This window comes from Scyliorhinus torazame, chromosome 2 (assembly GCF_047496885.1).
Source record: "Scyliorhinus torazame isolate Kashiwa2021f chromosome 2, sScyTor2.1, whole genome shotgun sequence".
NCBI classification, from domain to species: domain Eukaryota; kingdom Metazoa; phylum Chordata; class Chondrichthyes; order Carcharhiniformes; family Scyliorhinidae; genus Scyliorhinus; species Scyliorhinus torazame.
Window position 1 is genome coordinate 371,492,381 of NC_092708.1, and position 19,732 is coordinate 371,512,112.

Consider the following 19,732-nt stretch of genomic DNA (forward strand, 5'->3'; position numbering starts at 1 on the left):
CGTGGAAGGGCTAGCACCGATGCCGCATGGAACATAATCGATTCCAATGAGAAACGGTGCGGGATTGGCCGGGTCCGTGATTGACACTCGAGAGGCTGACCAGCTGCAGCCGCACATACACATTACGCTCCCCCACACACACTCATCCCAGCCAACAAGATGATACTGGTTGTGCTGGAGTGCACCATCCCGTTGATGAATCAGCTGGGGCCAGAGGGTACCTGTGGGAGTGGGACACCTATATGATGCTTGGCCCTGCGATTTGGCGTGAAACCGGAGCCCGCCACGATTTCGGCATCAAAACCGATTCTCCGCCCAATCGTATTTCCCGATTCCAGCGTCTGCCAATGGCGAATCCCGCCCCTTATTTTTAAACTATGTCTCCCAGCTAGTCCTAGATTTCTCCATGAGGGAAAACATCCTCTCTGCAACTGCCCTATCCCCGGAGAATCACATGTGCTTCAGTAAGATCCCTTCTCCTCTATTTGAGGTGTAATCTGTCTGAAGCAGAAGTTGCTTGGAGTTTTCAGACCTTCCTTCGGAAACTCGTTTGAGGTAACTGAGCATCAGAAAGAACCAAATCTTTTAACCACTTACCTATTAGACAACTGAACTGGAATCCCATTTTAATGAACTTGAATCTGTAGATTGTTAAGGCTTGCCCTTAATAGAAACTTTACCTCTGGGACAGTAGTTCCAGCCTGACACCAGGAATTGATCATGTAATCCAGTTTGATACTTTTTGTGAGGGCCATGAAGAATCCAGCACGAGTTTGTCGAGTCAAACAGAAAGTAACTTTATTTACAACAATATGTCCACAGTACCAGCTCTTCACTACTGGTTCTCTCTCTAACCGGTACCATACTGGTACAGCTGCACTGATAATGATTGCCCCCACCCGAATTGGGGGAGCTCATATTCCTCAAGGAACATCATGAGGTAATCAATTGTCCCCAGCCAATAGGATCGGGCAGGTTATAACAATACTTCAGTACACTACTGAATAAGTGCTACATTGCCAGATACACCACCCTTATGGTAAAACATGAAGTTGTGGCTCTATCTGTTCATTCTGGCGATTTTGGCGAATGTAAAAGATCCTATAATAGTATTTGAAGAAGAACCAGGAGCCTCTCATTCTGGAGCCAATATTCCTGTCTCAAAACATTGATTGACTTCTCACTTTGCCTGGTTCTGGGATATGGCTGGCACAATCAGGATGTATTGTTTACTTGTCTCACAGCAGTCACTGCACTTCAAATAATAACTTGTGTGAAACCTTTTGAGTAATTTACAGGAAATGGCACTTATCATCATTGTGACATGTCAATCTCACACTAATGTAATTTGAAACAAACACGACTGATCACATATAGGTCATGAACAGTCCAAATTGTTTGGGACCCTGAAGGGGATATGGAGTCAACTCTTGTTACAATAAACTCAATTATTACCAATATCTCAGTGATTCCAGATGAAGCCCGACTGAAGCCTATCGACTTCAAGCTCAGATATGATACCCCCTTGTTGCAACAGATATCTGCTTAAACATAAAGCATTAGTAGTTACCCCCCTCCAGCATTTTGTAATTGATTATGGTCCCATTATAACAAAACTAACACAAATAGTTTGTCCCTCTATATTTCAGCTTAACATTAAGCAATGAAAGGAAATAATGGATTATGGAAATGCAGAGTCGCCTAGTCAGATCTGTGACATGGGTTTATGTCCCAGAAGCTGACTAGATAGACAGTTTACCAAGTTTCAGATTTGGATTCTGAACTTCTCTGCATTTTGTATCAGCCTAAAATTGTGAGCCAAAGTTTTGCCAGAAGAGTTTTTTTTAATCCATTCACGGGTTTTGGGTGTTGCTGGTAAGTCCAGCATTTGATGCCCTTGAAGAGGTTGTGGCAAGTTGTCTATTGAGCTGACTTGCAAAGCCATTTCAGAGGTCACAGATCACATAGAGTCCAGGCAGGGTAGGGATACAATTTCCTTCTCTAAAGGCCATTAATGAACAAAAAGGGGTTTTGATAACAAACAAAAGCTTCATGGTTACCATTACTGATATGAGCATTTTGTCAAGAATTCCATATTTTGGAATTAAACCCATAACTCTGAATCATTGGTCAAGCCCACTAGATTACTGGTCTTGCAACATAACCATTATGCTCCCACACTGCGGTGTTTTGATCCACACTGATACAAATGTTAAACCTTGCATCGAACTGGTCCATTGTTTAACGAGGAAGTCAGGTTTTTGCCTATGTGCCTCAGGCCTTCTCGGCTGGCCATGTTGCAGTCAGACCAGACCACTTTTATCAATCATTCAGATGACGTGTGACATTGAGATTGTGGATGGACTGGAAGCAAGACTCAAAATTTAATGTGATCCACACATTTGTAGTCGGAAGAATTGTCATCAATCGACTTCACACCCATTGGTTGTTGCCAGGCAACTGGCAAATCGCACAGACTATTTGCAATGATAAATTAGTAGCATAGTTCCTATGACAACTGGCTTTGTTACTTAATTAGTTTGATTCAAAATCTGAATTGGCTTAAGGGGAGCAAGCATGTTTTCTAAAAGGGGTACACTAGCTCGCATTAACTTACTCTACTCCCGCCCCCTTCCTTTATTTTTCCAGACAGCTTGTGCATATTCATGACATGCTATTTTTCACATTTGCATATTGATTGATGGATCAGATCAGCGAATCAGGAGTTTGCGAGGCCCATCAATCACTGTCAGTTGTGGCTTGTTTGAACTGATTTGCTGCTTAGACCCACCGAGCCATGAGACAAAGATTCTGCAACGGGGATAAAGCACACAAGGTGGCCAAAGAACATTGAGAAGAGCAGAAGACAATTTGTCCTTTGAATGTTAAGCCAGTGTCCCTGCTAAGATTTTACAAAGTTAAAGAATACAATGTTGGCCCACTGCACTGGGTGGAACATTGTTGATACAGACGACAAAGTCAATTACAATATTAGCGTTATACGGAAATACTTAAAATTGCTTGAAAATTATGATCTTCACATGTACGAGATGGATAGATTGACTTCAAGGAACATTATTATTTTTTAATCCTTTTCTCTGTCGAACAGTTACTGAACAGTTAGCACCACACAAAAAAAAATGAGGAAAGCATGCACTTTGAAGATTAAACCTCTCCAAACATTTTGATGTTTTAAGAGCTGCAACAATTAACAGTGCTGTTGTTTTGCAAGCAGAGAGTGCTGATAACATAGTTTTACTTTTGGGTAATTAAATTATTTTTTTTTAATTAATTCCCTCAGAACGGAATTTGCTTTTCTAAAATAAACTGGGGTTGTTTTTTGTTTTGTTCTATAAAGCCGTGTTTTTCTTTTAACTGCTTACTATTTTGCCTTGTGTACTTAATTAAGCTAAACAGTCTTCCATTAGTTTGTGCATTTCTTCCACCTAGAACTTCGCCCAAAAAATGACAATATGGAATGCGATCATCGAAATAAAGTTGCATAAGTTTTTTTTCTTTTCGTATCATTAGGTGTTAATGTACTGGATTAGAGTCAGTGGAGAAAAATTTATTGACAAGGAAATCCCAGTCATGTGCAAAGTGACAAGTGAAAGAAAAGCGATTGTGTTTAATTGTCAGAATCCTCTCTCATTTCTTCAGTGTTAAACTTAACCCTGTCTTGCTTAGCAAGCTGAAAATAATCAACTGGAGACACCAACGAATTCAAGGGTTTTTAGCCCCCGGTCCCTGCAGAATGACATACAGCACAGAAACAGGCCATTCAGCACAGCAGGGCTATGCTGGTCTTTATACTCCATGCTGGCCTCCTCCTATTCTACTTCATCTAACCCTGTCAAGTCTGCAAACAGTGCGAGTGCAGAAATTTGGGAATCTTCCCAGAGTGTGTTGTGTGGACCTTGAGATAGATTGAAAACAGAGTGCTGTATAGTTTTACTGGTTTTAAATTCCAATCCTAACAAAAGGTGGGGGAATGCCCATTATTTTTTCTTCATACTGAGTTTGCTATTGACTATATTAAATTCGCAGTGTGTGATTTTTATCAACAAGTTGTTAATTATGGAGAAAAAAAACTACCCTCACATTTTTCATGAAGAGAGGAATATCAGTCTTCAGTAAGGTGGATTCGCCCTCTCTGATCCTGCCCAAAATTAGACAGGTTCTAGGGGCAGAAAGGGAAAGTTCAGACAATGAGGCCTAACTCCCCTGCTGGGACCAGAATGAAGAAAATCGCAGCTCATCAACAGCTGCATGTTGAACAAACAGTGTCGATACAGAAGAAGTAGCCAAGAGCAGTGACTCAGAGGCAAAGCTAGGTGTGATCTGCATGCATGCAGAAGATGACCCCATATGTACGGGGGCAGCATATGGATGCAGAAGAGGGGGGGGGGGGGGGAAGACATTAGATCCCTGGTGGGTGGGAGGCCGGGGTGAGGGGAGGGTGGACTTCTGAGGTAATGGGGGTTGTGAAGTGAAGCTATATCTGGAGATGCTCCAGCTAAAATCAAATCGGCAAAAACAAACAAGGACAATCCCACTGAGCTGGATAATGGAGATGAAATATGAAAGAAGATGCTGTCAACCATGTCAAAGACTACAGAGAATGAGAGCATGGAGAGTCCCGTTCATGATTTTGATTCGGGTAAGTTCAGTGGCCCTGACAGCGATGTAAACTGCATAGGAGAGCTTCACACACGCGTTGCAGGAAAGATGGTCACTTGGGAGGCAACAAAGGACTTTGGAGGGGAAAGGGCAGGATTAGCACACCGACAGAGCTAAGCATGAGGTGAGGGTTCATAAGGTATCCTAGTTTGGTCCTACTATAAATAATTGCCTCTTCGGTTGTCACGGGCACTTTTCTGTAATTTTCCATGTTTTGGCTATTTTGCGTGATTTGATTCCTAATTCCAAAGAAACATGACACTACCATAATTGCAAATGATAACAGGCACACATGGAAAAGTAGATGCCTGGGAGTGATTATGGGACAGTAATCTAAGCAAGGGGTTCAACTGACAGCACAAACCAGAAGACTGTAACTCCAATCATTTATAACTGTCACCGGAACCCCAAGCTAACATTACGCTCTTCAGTATCGCTGATATCTGTCATATTTTAATCATAGAGACTGCCTTCATTTTTTGAGGCAATTTTATCCTGTTTTCTTGAGCCGACTCAGACTATCAGTACTGCCCTTGTCCTTGATGCATGGTAACATTCACAGAAGAGGATTAATAATTGTGAGATCATCACTGTAAGAAATAATCTGCAGTTGATTACCTGAAAGTTCAATGTCCTGTATATATTAGAGATAGAATAACTGTCATAACTCTTCGAACACCTCTCTTACACGCCTGGACAGGATGCAAGATAAAGCTTGTCATCCAATAGGTGATACATCTCCCACCTTCGGTTTCCAACCTCCATCTCTTTACTGCAACCTTTCCTGTCGCTGTTTTATTAATACTATCCTGGCTTAATCCTCCTCTGAATCTTCCTTTCATGTTCATCCTGGGCTCCGAACTTGTTACCCTCCGTATATTTCCTCCTCCCTGAAACTTTGCTGCTTTACAAAACACCATGAAACCATTGTCGATTGTCGTTAAAACCCATCTGGTCCACTAATGTCCTTTAGGGAAGAAAATCTGTTGCCCTTACCTGGTCGGGCCTACCTGTGACTCCAGATCCACAGCAATGCGGTTGACTCTTAAATGCCCTCAGGGATGGGGCAATAAATGCTGACCCAGCCAGCGGTGCCCACATCTCATGAAAGAATATGTGCAAATATGTCCAAAGATGTGCAGGTTAGGTGGATTGGCCATGCTAAATTGCCCTGAGTGTCCAAAAAAAAAGGTTAGGTGGGGTTACTGGGTTACGGGGATAGGGTGGAGGTGGGCTTAGGTAAGGTGCTCGTCTCAGGGGCCGGTGCTGACTCGATGGGCCAAATGGCCTCCTTCTGCACTGTAAGTTCTATGATCTATGAATAAAAAAATTCTGTCCCCTGTCTTCTGAAATGCAATGGCTCGTTCTCTCCCTCATTCTCCCATTCTGCTGCATACTTTGTCGTCACTTAATTATTACCTGTTTCATTTTGTTTTCTCTCCCTACCCTCAACAACCTTTGATTCCTGATGTCAATTTAAAATAAATTAGATGCAACGAGGCAATTCTGATATGTTTGAACAGCTGCCATCACATAAAGTCCAATATGGTTTAGACGCCTTTCACTGTCAACAAGTGTCCAGTGCAGTGGCCTCTGTTGTGCCACACGGCTCGACGGGGACGGGAAAAGAGGTTCAACAGCAGTTGCGATGAAATCCTTCAAATCCATCTTAACTTGTGACCGAGAGGCCCCGTGTCGCTCCTGGGTCTCTGAAGAATGACAGTAGCTGCTGTGTGGTATAATGGAAAGGCTTCTCATTGCACCCAAGTAATGATAACTGGGTCGGAAAAAATGCTCAAGTGAACAGGCAGTAGCTGTGGCCTTGGCAGGGCTTCTCCATGTTGGAGAAAGTAAGAAGTCTTACAACACCAGGTTAAAGTCCAACAGGTTTGTTTCGATGTCACTAGCTTTCAGAGCGCTGCTCCTTCCTCAGAGCAGCGCTCCGAAAGCTAGCGACATCGAAACAAACCTGTTGGACTTTAACCTGGTGTTGTAAGACTTCTTACTGTGCTCACCCCAGTCCAACGCCGGCATCTCCACATCATGTTGGAGAAAGGCAAGGAGATCTTGCAGAAACCTCATTAATTTTCCTCACCTGACAGAGGCGACTCCTGAGGAAAAGCCAAACTGAACATATTGCAATATGTGTGGCTTGGCTCTTGTTATTGAACCGAAACATTATTACCTCTCCTTGTGTTTGCTTTTTACTGCCACATTCTCACCGCACTTAATGTGGGAACCTGCCAGCTCAGGGCCGATGTTCCAACGCACGTACTAATGAGACTTGGTCAAGATAAAACTACTTCAGTCTAATAGTAGAAGCTGTTGCAGTACTCCAGAGTCCAACGCTCATTGTGACATTGGAAATTAATACAATTATTGTACTTACAGTGAGGCAAAACGTGGAGTCCTTTGGATTCAGATACCATCCATCGGTAACAAAGTACAATTAAGTATGGCACTAACTATGTTAGCAACATGTCATTACTTTTATTACTCATTCTCAGAATGTGGGTAACACTGGAAAGTCATCAGGCGCGATTTAACAGGACGAAAACAAAGTCCTGTTTCTGGCGTGTTTAGCGAGGAAAATGCCTTTCTTTTGGCCTCGGCAGGGAACGTCCCGCCGCGGTTGCACATACATCATTTCCTGCTCTGACACGCTCACGGATCGGGCCACCATTTTTCAATGCCAGTCCAATCTATTGACCCCCCTCAGCTAACCCCGCAGCCTCCGGACCCCCCACCCTCACCCCAAAGCGCCCAACTTACCACTTCTGGGGCCCTCAAGTCCGCCCCTCACCCTTCCTCTTCAGGTCAAGGCATCCCCGGGCCTGATCCCTGGCACGGGCAACCTGACACCTGGGCACCTTAGCACTGCCAGCCTTGCACCTTGGTGGTGCCCCTGTCAGCCTGGCAGTGCCAACTGGGCACCCTGGTAGTGCCAAGGTGGCAGACTGATAGTGCAAAGGTGCCTGGGCGCCAGCGGGAAAACCAGGGTGCCACCCTGCCCAGATCCTGACCATCTAATGGCCTAGGATAACCCCTCCCCCAAGTTTGTGGAAACCAGTGCTAAGCAGGGCACTGGCAAGGTCTCCCAGGCGAGGCCGTTAGGTCGCTGGCGCCGGGAGAATCCGGAATAGACATATTTAATTGGACATAATGGCTCACTTAAATATGCTAAACTGTTAATTCCGTTGAATCTACTGAGGTGTTTCGAGCATCGCGAATCCTGCAAGAGGCCTCTCGCGAGATTCAATGGCCTCGTCATGTCACCAAGTTGGGCGCGATGATGTCATTAAATCGCGCCCATCATTTCTTGCCCATTCTTAGATTCCCCGAGAAGGTGGAAGACCACCTTCCACATAATACATTTAGGTGGCTTGCCAGGGCCCCTCAGAGGGCTGTTAAGACTCCACCATGTTTCCCAGTCCCCCACCCCCAATACCAAAATCTCTCAGCTTGCTAAATGCGAAAGTTCACCCCAAAATTAGATTCACTGTCACATGTTTTCAGTTGCCATGTTCCATTTACCACACATTCCAGGTAACTAACAAAGAAAGGGTGAAAGAAGCAAATTACTGCGGATGCTGGAATGGGGAACAAAAAAATGCTGGACAATCTCAGCAGGTCTGACAGCATCTGCGGAGTGAGAAGGGAGCTAATGTTTTGAGTGCGGATGACCCTTTGTCAAAGCTCTTTGTCAAAATGGAAAGGACAATAACTGGCAAGGATTTTTTAAAAGTTACTTCATTGCCGTGTTGATGTAAGTCTACATGTGACACTAATAACGATTATTATTATTAAGAGCACCCTATCTAGGCGCCCCCCCCATCCCTTTCCCATAATCCCATAATCCCACCTAACATTTTTGGATACTGAGGGGCATTATAGCATGGCCAATCCACCTAACCTGCACTTCATTGGACTTCATTGATCCAAACCCCCAACTCTTCATGCTGGCTACACCTAAGACATAGCGGTAGAGCAAAGAAGATGAAGCACAAAGAGGATCACTGAGGGCAGGGGGGGAAGGGAAGGGGCCAGCGGTGGTGATTGGTTGGGGGTGAGGGGTGGGAGGTGAGGGGGTGGTGGAGAGAGTGGGGCAGCACCATAGGGAATGGTGAATTGTATGACATTTGTGACATATTAAAAACCCTTGAGCACAACCAGTCTGACGCCTCTGTAATTTTCTTCCCAAATGCGGCCCAACCTCCAAACCCTTCGCCCATCTCTCCAGGCATCTCCATCTCCCCATAGCATTCACCCACCCTCCGGCTGTGGACATGTCCCCAGACCTGTGTCCCATCCCCTGTGTGTTTGGATGTTGCGTGTGTGTTGCCTCCCACAATCTTCATGCACATTGTCCAGGCATCAAGGTGTGATTGAGATGCTAGGCAATGACTCCCGCATGCCACGTGGCCCGCCCACCCACAGGAATCCACTTGCGTTGTGTGAATTGCTCACTTAACCATAATTACCAATTCCCTATTAGCAATAGCCTTCAGCCGCACAGCCAGAGGCCTCGGCAGTCGGTGGGGATTATAGGTGGTCAGTGGGGCAGATGGGCAGGGGATAGGGTTGCCCCCAGAACTGGCACACACGATCCAGGGGTTGGCATGGCCATGCCTTGCACGGTTTCCCCGCCACTGCCTCCCCCCTCCCTCTTCCCCCCCCTCGCTTCCCATGGCGGCCCATCCCTCCAGAGGGTGTCATAACTTGGGCGCAATGACGGGAGGCAGTTGGATATGGGGTGGCTATGGCCACCCACACTACAGCAAGATCCCGATTTCGCCTATGGGAGCGGGCCGGTTGCATCACAAACTGTTTGGCACCTGGCATGGTTCTCGTTTTCGGCCTCTCCCGCTATTCACCGGCTTTGTTTTGCTCGAGCGAGAGCGCAACGAGTCCTGAGAATCGCGCCCACTATTTCTCCTTCATAGAATGGTCAGCACCAGGCTCATTATAGGCTGGTATCTCATCATGGCATTTCTGCCAAGGCAGTTAGACCTCCCCGATTGGATGAGTGCGAAGTTGGCAGCGTGCCCAAAATGCAAAAAAGCCTCTGAAAATGTGTCAAATGCTGTACATCAAATAAACAACCACTTTATGGTCAATTTTCACTTTCTTCTGAAAAGGGAAGGTTGTTGCAATGAGGTCCAGTGTGTGACACTCTAGAAAATATTGAAGGTTTTGATCAATTGGTACAGTACCGGAGCCACCACGTCTGTACTTGTGCTCACACGTTTAACTGGGGCTGAAACGATTCAAGCCACCCTCTGCGCCTCAGTCTCCTGAATGAGAGGAGAGTTCTTGCCTGAAGCAGACAAGCAAAATACCTCTGAAACCTCAGGCAACCAGTCTGCACAAGTGTGCAATGGGGTACATCACAGAAGCACCAGGAAAGAAATCACCTGCGTTTTTCATGAACTCAGGACATTGCCAAGGACTTTATACCCAATCAAATACTTTTATAGTGGAGTCACTGTTGCAATGTAGGGAACACAGGATAAGAAATAGGGACTTAATCAACTTCCTCAAAATTACAGACAAATACTCGACTGCCTATCTTAGGCATCTGTGGTTCCCGAACCCAAAGTCTGCAACCAATTTACACACAACAATCTCCCACAAACTGCATTGAGATAATTGGACAGATAATCTGATTCGATTGTTGTCAGTTGAGGGCTAAATACTGACTAGACTAACTGCTCTTCTTTTTTGCATCTTTTCCATCCAACTAACGGAGCAGAGTTCAACATTTCATTTGATCTATCCTTTAGCTCAGTTGGCTGGACAGCTGGTTCGTCATGCAGAGCGAGGCCAGAATTGTGGGTTCAATTCCCGTACCAGCTGAGGTTATTCTTAAAGGCCCCACATTCTCAACCTCAGGTTATATAACCAATCAGCTCTCCCTCTCAAAGGGGAAAGCAGCCTATGGACTGCGGCAATTTTACTTACATACTAGGACAGTGGCTGCGATCCAATGGCCACGCTGCATCGGAAAAGCAGCTCACTGTGGCGCAGCGTGGCCAATAAAAGCCAGGAGACCCTGCCCCCGGGATCTACCCAGCTGTGATTGTCGTGTTGGGTGTTCTGATTCACAAACAAGCCAACAATGCTGGAAGTGGTGTAACGCTATTTTATTAACTGTTCAACTATGCTAACATACTGTAAACATGGGTATAAGCAATACCAGCTTAACTGTGGACCCTTTCCTATCACTAGCTACGGTGAGGCACTCAGCACATGGTGAATGTCTGTGATGCAGGCTGTGAGCTCTGTGCTCTGAGCTGGCTGCTGCTAGAATGAGCGGGAACTCTCCAGTCCCCTGTCTTTATAGTGCTTGTGCTCTCACTGGTGATTGGCTGCGGTGTTATGTATGCTGGTTGGTCCTACTGCATGTCCATCAGTGTGTGTATGTGATTGCAGCATAATGTACTGATGTATATTATGACATCCCCCTTTTATACAAAGAACATGTGCCTATGTGAGAATAAATAATGTGTAATGAGTGTATCTGACCATGTGTGTGCAGTATTTACATGACTATGTTCATGAGGCTAGTCTATATACACGGGAAGGTGCCTGGTGCAGAGAAAAGAAAAACAAAGGTGTTACACCAACAACAAAACTAATAACGAATGCTATAAACAAACTAGTGAAATGCTGAAACAGGATGAAAGCGCAAAGCATTGAGTCCAACATTGTAAGGCTCATAAATCAAGTCTCTGAGGTGGGCGACGAATTCGGGTTGACCATCAGGGTGGCACACCACTCGTCGTCCGGATCAATGCTGTGCACCAACAGCGGCTGGTGCTTTCGATTCGGGGACAGCCTGTTCTTGGTTATGACAGTGACTCGAAAAGACTCCCTGTCCTCGGTGTCACTGGTCTGCATGAAGTCAGGATCGGACTCGGTGAAGGTGGATTGGATTGCCCGAACATTCCTGCGAGGCTGGTTAAATCGTTGCGAGTTGGCAGGCTGGGCTGCTCGAAAGCAGGCAGCATAGTGGCCAAGCCTGCCACAGGGTACGCACTGTCGCAATTTTGCAGGGCATTGCCGCTTTAAGTGGGCGGAGCCACAGTTGCCGCACGTCGTGACGTCAGTGCATTCGCTGCGCTACCCCGCATGCGCGGTACGGTCTTGCGTGGTGCGGGCCTGCGCATCGCGTTCCTCCACATCACCGTCCCCTCGTTTGGCGCGTACCAGCGCGGGAGGCATCGAAAAGCGCGCAAAATGGCCGCCCTCCTCCAGACTGCAGCCCGGGAGGTGTTCAATCGTTTGGACCTATTCCGCCTCATGGGGCCCTTGCCGCGCCGTTTCAGCTGCCTGTATGTAGGAATACCGGCTGGTGGCATTCTCATGCAGGACACAGGTCTCGACGGCAGTCGCTAGGGTTAGTTGCTTAACTTTAAGGAGCTGCTGATGCAGGATGTCCGACATGACCCCAAAAACAATCTGGTCGCGTATCATGGAGTCGGAGGTCAGCCCATAGCCGCAGGATTGCGCGAGGATGTGGAGGTTTGTTAAATAGGATTGGAAAGGCTCGTCCTTACTCTGCAAGCGCTGCTGGAACAGGTAGCTTTCAAAGCTTTTGTTGACTTTAACACTGAAGTGTGTGTCGAATTGAGGAGCACCGTCTTGTACTTGGTCTTGTCCTCGTTGTCCGCGAATGTCAGGGAGTTAAAGATGTGGATGGCATGTTGCCCAGCGGTGGAGAGAAGAAGGGCTATCTTCCTGGTGGCTGATGCATTCTCCCTGTCGGTGGCCTCGAGGAAGAGCTGGAAGAGCTGTTTAAATATCTTCCAATTTACCCCGAGATTGCCAGCGATGCGGAGCTGCGGCGGAGGGTTGATGTTCTCCATGCTGTAGGATGCCGGAATGCTGAGAAGTTGCAGATAGGTCTCACAAGTGCTAGATTGCGGCCACTCCTTGTACCATGTTGTGTTGGGTTTTCTGGTTCACAAACAAGCCAACAATGCTGGAAGTGGTGTAACGCTATTTTATTAACTGTTCAACTATGCTAACATACTGTAAACGTGGGTATAAGCAATACCAGCTTAACTGTGGACCCTTTCCTATCACTAGCTATGGTGAGGCACTCAGCACATGGTGAATGTCTGTGATGCAGGCTGTGAGCTCTGTGCTCTGAGCTGGCTGCTGCTAGAATGAGCGGGAACTATCCTGCCCCCTGTCTTTATAGTGCTTGTGCTCTCACTGGTGATTGGCTGCGGTGTTATGTATGCTGGTTGGTCCTACTGCATGTCCATCAATGTGTGTATGTGATTGCACCATAATGTACTGATGTATATTATGACAGTGATGCCTCGCGAGATCGAACACGATCTCGCAAGACATTACGATGTAAATCCTGCCCATTGTGGGCGGGGTCGCTTTTTGACAAATTTGCGTATTAGAGCCTCACTCTAATGTGCAGATTCCTGAGGTACCTGAAGCTTTGGAATTCATCCCCTTCGCCTCGGGGAACTCGGGTGAGCGCTGTACAGCACTCGTCCCCACAAATGGGGAAAGATGGAACGGAACTTGTGAGTGTCTCCCAAGGGATCAGAGGCCCCCAGCTGCATACCCTTTGGGCAGAGTTGTGCCCAGGCACTGTTGGTGTCACCTGGGCACCCTAGCAGTGCCAGCTTGGCACCTTGGCAGTGCCACCAGGTGGTGTCAAGTTGGCATTTTTTTGGGTGTGTACGATTGGGCTGGGGGTGCTAGGGCCCCTCCTATAATGCGTTCGGGCAGGGGGGGGAGGTCGGAGATCATTTTGGGGGCCTCACTACACTGGGGAGTTCTGGCTAGCGGAGTTCCCCACTGTACAAAACGGGGCTATATATGGCCTAGACTGTGCTTCCCCCATTCAGGCCCCTTATACAATGCGAGTCGCGTTGAATAGCCACTTATTTCTCGGCACTGCGAGCGCCGGGAATCACACGGCTAACCGCGCTCACTATAGGACATTGTTCTCTTTTGGAAGAATTGCGGCCACTGTTTTGGTACCTCACAGGATGATATCTTTGCACTCCATCCTTACATTGGCAATCTGTTCCCATCTCAAAACTGCATCCTATAGATGCCCAGTTTTGAGCTGTTCTGAATTTATTCCATTCAGCGCAGCAGTAATGCCAAACAATGCGATGAACCATATCCACAGACCAAAGGTGGAACTTCTTCTCTGTGTGGACTGTGCGATGGTCACTCCTACTAATAATGTCAATGGATACTGTAAGTGCTTCTGCCAAAAATCAGTCAATCACCCAGTGAAAAGCAAGCTGAGGGTCAGACATGCCAACAAATGTTCCAGATGAACGGTTAGCAAAGTAATAATACTATTCTTCATAGTATTAGAGGCTCCAAGCTGCAAAATATTCACCCAGTGATTGATGTATTATGGTATGCAAAGAATGGTAGTGAATTTCAACACAATGACCACAGATTCAAATTATGGTCAGAAATTTTAATTACATTACTTCAGCAGGTTTTGATAGCATGGAAGTGATGTTAGCCATCCCATTTCATCCTGGGCTGATTGGAAATGATACTTTCACTATAAAATAGAGTGATTTTACTCTGCATTCAAATTAAACATTGAACAATTGCACTTGGCTTTTTTCCTTTGTTAATTTCAATTGCCGGTCACTGGGTACAATCTCTGGAAGTAGCTATTTGAGGGGGGGGAGGAAAAAAAGTTCAGGCTTGCGAGAAAAGTGCAGGGGTGTGGAACTTATTGGCCAGCACTTTCAAAGAGCTGGCACAGACACAATGGGCTGAATGGTCTCATTCTACTCAATCAGGTGCTGTGGGTGGGATTTTCTATCGGAGGAGGTTACCACCGGCGGGACTGGAAAATCTCATGCCGGTGGGAAGGGCCGGAAAATGTCGGCTTATGTCATGGTCGTGTGTGAGAACTGAATTAACACGTGCCGATTCAATCATTAACCTACTGTGTTTAAGTGATTTAACTGTACTACTGCGAGCCCTTCTCTGTACTCTGGGGCTCTACGGGCTTAATTAGCCCTTGAAAGCAGTGTCCCAAGGATTGCTCGGCAACCCTCAGCTTTTAAATAAAATTTTCTCTTGAAACAACAAATCGCTCGAACAAGAAAGAATGGACTTCGAATTTCTTTTGCCATTTTTAGAGGGCAAATAATGCTGGGAGTTGAAGTGGAAACAAGTCAATTTAAGTGGGTTCTAATGAATTATGAACATTGCATTTGATATTCTGCGGTGAGGAGAATTCTGCTTATCAATAAATGAAAGGAGGTGGCAACTAAGGTGACTCACTTAACAAGAGGTCACAGCACTGCCCATTAGAGACGCCTGCGAATTGTGCGTGGACTTTGTCTATTCTCAATAGCAGGTAGTCCTTCAGCAGCCTCAATCTGCTTTCCCCAACACCATGAGCTGGTATTCACAATTAGCTGTAATAATTCAAACTAGACAGTTGTCCTGGAATATGACTATGCAGGCACACCTGATCACATTAATGCATGGCAGCTGAAATCCCCAAGGATTACAAGGTATCTCAGTGCCTCCTGGTACCGTGACTTATGTGAGCTTTTTGCTTTAGGTAGATTAATCAAACAGTCTACCTGCCTCTAATTGGATGACAATCTGCTTCTGAGGGTCTGCTGAATGGGAAGATTTTCCCCCTTTCTCTTTAATTTCCTACCTCTCCCTTTATTTTTCTTCCCTTCGTGTGCTTCCGAAGATATATCACTCTTCTCTGGTCTCTTTTTATCTGCTATCATTACTTCTCTGTTATTACTGATTTCTTTTCTCATTATCCTACAGTGGCCGGGGGTGGATTAAGTAGTCGGTCCTCTTACATGTATGTCCTATGGATAATTATATATGAACGCACGTACCATGGTAGCAATGCATTAATAAGTGGATCGATGGGATGCCTGTGACAATGGCAATATGTGAGTCTAAGTGTATTCAGAGGGTGGGATGCAATGGCGAAAGTGCTGCTTAAAATGGAATGCATTTCACCAGCGAGTGTGACAAAATGACTCATAAACAGCATGTAGGATTAGGAGCTGCGACTATGAATGACCGAGTCAACCCCTTACCACTGAGATCTCTTTTTACACCAAAAGTTCTGGAGTCAAATCTGAAATTCAAATTCAATATTATTATTTAATTCCTCTGTGAAATCAACTCGGGTGGTGGCAGAGGTCACGTTTAAGTTCTTCCAGTCCCCAGAGAGCTTTTCTTCTTCCCCCTCCAACTTGAAAACCCTGTTAGTGGAAGTGAAGTTAGAAATTGTGTGCAGCCGCAGTCCCAGTATATCTGAGTGACGTCAAGCAAAGCAGGGCAACAGAGATTCTGCGGAATGAGGCGGTAGCATTCAATGCCCCATCACCTAAATCACGGCGCCTGTAAGGTGGCGGTAGGGGACTGTGTTCTTCCCTCAGCTTTCCTCAGAGGAAGGCAACACAGGAGGATGAATCACCTTAATCTGCTCGGGTGCGCCTCCCAGTGTCTAGTTCATGCCAGTCGAACTTCCAACCACTGCATGATAGGTTTGCTGCCTTCCCAATTCACAACATAGCAGTCTCGGCCAACTTAAAATAGAAAATGCTGGATAAACCCAGCAGGTCTGGCAGCATCTGTGGAGAGGAAGCAGAGTTAACGCTTTGAGTCCGTAAGTCTTCTTCTTCTTCTTCAGAAGAAAGATTTTGAAGGTTCTGAAGAAGAATCGTGCGGACTCAAAACATCGGACGGAACCTTCCCAAAAAGGCACAAGTGTTGGCTCAGGCGAGAAAAACAGTGTGGAGCTCATCTTCATTTATTAAAATGTATGGAAGTCATGTCACCGGCAGTAAGGTCTCAACCAATATCTCACCGGCGCAAATCCCGTTTTGGCCCTCTTGTCGGTTTTAGCGGCCATTACGGGATTTTCCCCCATGGCTAGCGCAGTGGCTAGATGGTGGCCATTAATTCCGTTTCCTTGCCCACAGATGCTGCCAGAACTGCTGAGTTTATCCAGCATTTTCTGTTTCTGTTTCAGATTTCCAGCGCCCGCAATGTTTTCCGTTTAGTCTCAGGCACCAGGTGAGGTCCATCTTGAGTTGTGGCTCAGTAAGTCTGCTCTCTGAAGTCACAACGTTGTTGGTTCAAATTCCACCCCAGAGAGTTAAGTGTATAACCCAGATCTTAGCACTCAAGTGTGGTATTGAGGGAAGGTTCCACTGGTTAGAGATGCCTTCTTTCTGACGAGACTTAAACCCTCTCTGTCCTCTCAAGTGGATGCAAAAAATACACAGGCAGCATTTGAAAAAGAGCAAAAGAAATTCTTTCCCAATTTCCTGGCCAGTAGTTATTCCTTAACCATCACCTAAATAAAGATTATTGGGGCATTTTCATATTACTATTTGTTAAGGTTGGCTACAATGTTTCCTACATTTCAACAATTACAACGGGACGGCACATTGGGTGGCACTGCTGCCTCATGGCGCCTGGGACCGTGGTTGGATTCCGACCTTAGGTGACAGACTGTGTGGAATTTGTACACTCCCCCCGTGTCTGTGTGGGTTTCCTCCGGGTGTTCCGGTTTCCTCCCACAGTCCAAAGATGTGCAGGTTAGATGGATTGGTCATAGTGGGGATGCAGGAATAGGGTGGGGGATTGGGCGCGGGTAGGATGGCCTCCCAAAGAGTCAGTGCAGGCTTGATGGGCTGCATGGCCTCCTTCTGCACTGTAGGGATTCTATGATTCTATGAACAATGTCTACATATCGGTTGCACTACATATACTGTAGCACACCCCTTATGATGGAGTTTTACCACATATATTTGCATTGAGTTTGTGTCTTATCTCATGGGCTCTAACACATTTATTCTTTGACCTTAATGTCTGTAAAATGCTTTACTTCCCTCAATGCTTCCTACAATTTGCAGGTTTCTAGATAGTAGCTCGATGCCACCTCACCAATACTTCTGGATGGACCTCATTTCTTCCTCATCCAACACTTCAAGGGACGTTCTGATTATTTAACTCATTGTTGTTCATGGGACATTTCCGTGGGTGTACATTGGGTTGGGCCGTTCATATATTGCAACATTAATTACACTTCAAAAGTACTGCATTTTCTGTGAAACCAATTGGAATGCCCTGCGGTTGTGAGGGGTGTTATATAAATGCCAGGTCGATGTATCTATATATTTCCTACCTATTCCTTTGTCTATCTCTTTATTCCGTCCACCCGTCTGACCAATGACCGACCTACTTACCTTCTTCCCTTTTCCTCCCTTTTCCTTTTCTTCTGATGGAAGTGTGTGATTTTCTAGGCCTGGCACAGGCACGACAGAAAGTGTTGAGGTCTGGAATAAGCATTTTACATACCATCTAACAAATTGCAAACTTTGGAGAAGTTTAGTGGGGAAACACTTCTTGTTATGCTGACAATGAAGCTTCACTCTCAGTGCACCTTCTGATTAGCTGAAATGTTGTCAATAATTTATTAACACCCCATGAGAATCAGTAGGTTTACCTGTGCAAGATTAGGTATTTTGGAACAATGTCAGTTTTTATTAAAAGCGAATTTCCACAATGGAAGCGTGTTGCACACCCACACTTCATTCTTGCTGGCTATTATTTAAAGCAGGTCTAGTTTTCACACAACACTTAGCAATGAATATATGGGCATATATTTTGAGGATTATTAGAGGAACAAGAAGTTCATAATTTCCTGCTCGATAATTTCCTGGCACACAGTCACTTTGCAGGTCTTGTGGGTAGCGTCTCAGAAACTCCAGGTTCAATTCCCACTCCAGATCATGATAGCCAAGGAAGGCTTGATCATAATGTGACAAAACAGCTTGATTATCAACCTGAAAATCCTTCCGACACTCTCCAGTGGCAGGGGGCAAAAGCAGGAGAGATTTCTGGTTAGTCATGTAGAGGGAAGAAGATTGCCGCCTCTACCCTCACTATCTGTGCAAGTGAGTTGTCTCAGCAACTCAGACTCCGATTGACCTGCAACGCACCACCACCGCAGTCGGCATGTTGTATTAGAGTCCAACCACATAACGTGTCCTCCTTGCTACATATTGCGCTCTCCGTCCCATGTCAGTGTGCGGTAAATGCCTCCATACTATCACTTCAGTGCTTTTTGAACAATTTGCATTTACATCGGGTGGAATTTTAAAGCTCCACCCACCGATGGGATTTTCCAGTCCTCCCGAAGTCAATGGAGTTTTGAACGGCTCGCTCCATGTTCTGGTCCCGCCTGTGGCACGTTTCTTGGGGCCGGAACATTCCATCCGTAGCGTCTTTAGCATAGCAGAACATCTGAAGGCAGTTCACAGGAGCTTTATAGAATGACATTTTTTTTTCTTTTAAATTTAGAGTAACCAATTCATTTTTTCCAATTAAGGGGCAATTTATGTAGCCAATCCCCCTACCCTGTACATCTTTGGGTTGTGGGGGCGAAATCCACGCAAACACGGGGAGAATGTACAAACTCCACACGGTCAGTGACCCAGAGCCAGGATCGAGCCTGGGACCTCAGCGCTGTGAGGCAGCAGTGCTACCCACTGCGCCATCATGCTTCCCTTTATTGAATGAAATTTGATAACCTATCACATAAGGGGATATTAGAACAGTGCCTGAACATTTGGCCAAAGGGGTGTCTTAAAGGAGGGGAGAGAGGTAGCAAGGCAGAGAGATTGAGGTAGGTAATTTTAGGGCTTAGGGGGCCAAAATAACAGTCATCAGTGAAGAAAACAAGAAACGTGCAGAAAGCCAGAATTGGATGAACACATATGGCGGCACGGTGGCACAGTGATTGGCACTGCTGCCTCACAGTGCCAGCGACATGGCTTGATTCTGCCCTCGGGTGACTGTCTGTGTGGAGTTTGTACGTTCTCCCCATGTCTGCGTGGGTTTCCTCTGGGTGCTCCGGTTTCCTCCAAAGGTCTAAAGATGTGCAGGTTAAGTTGATTGACCATGTTAAATTGTCTCTTGGTGTCCAAAGGTTAGGTGGGGTTATGGGGACAGGTTGGGGTGTGGGGCGGGAGGAAGTAAGCCTGTG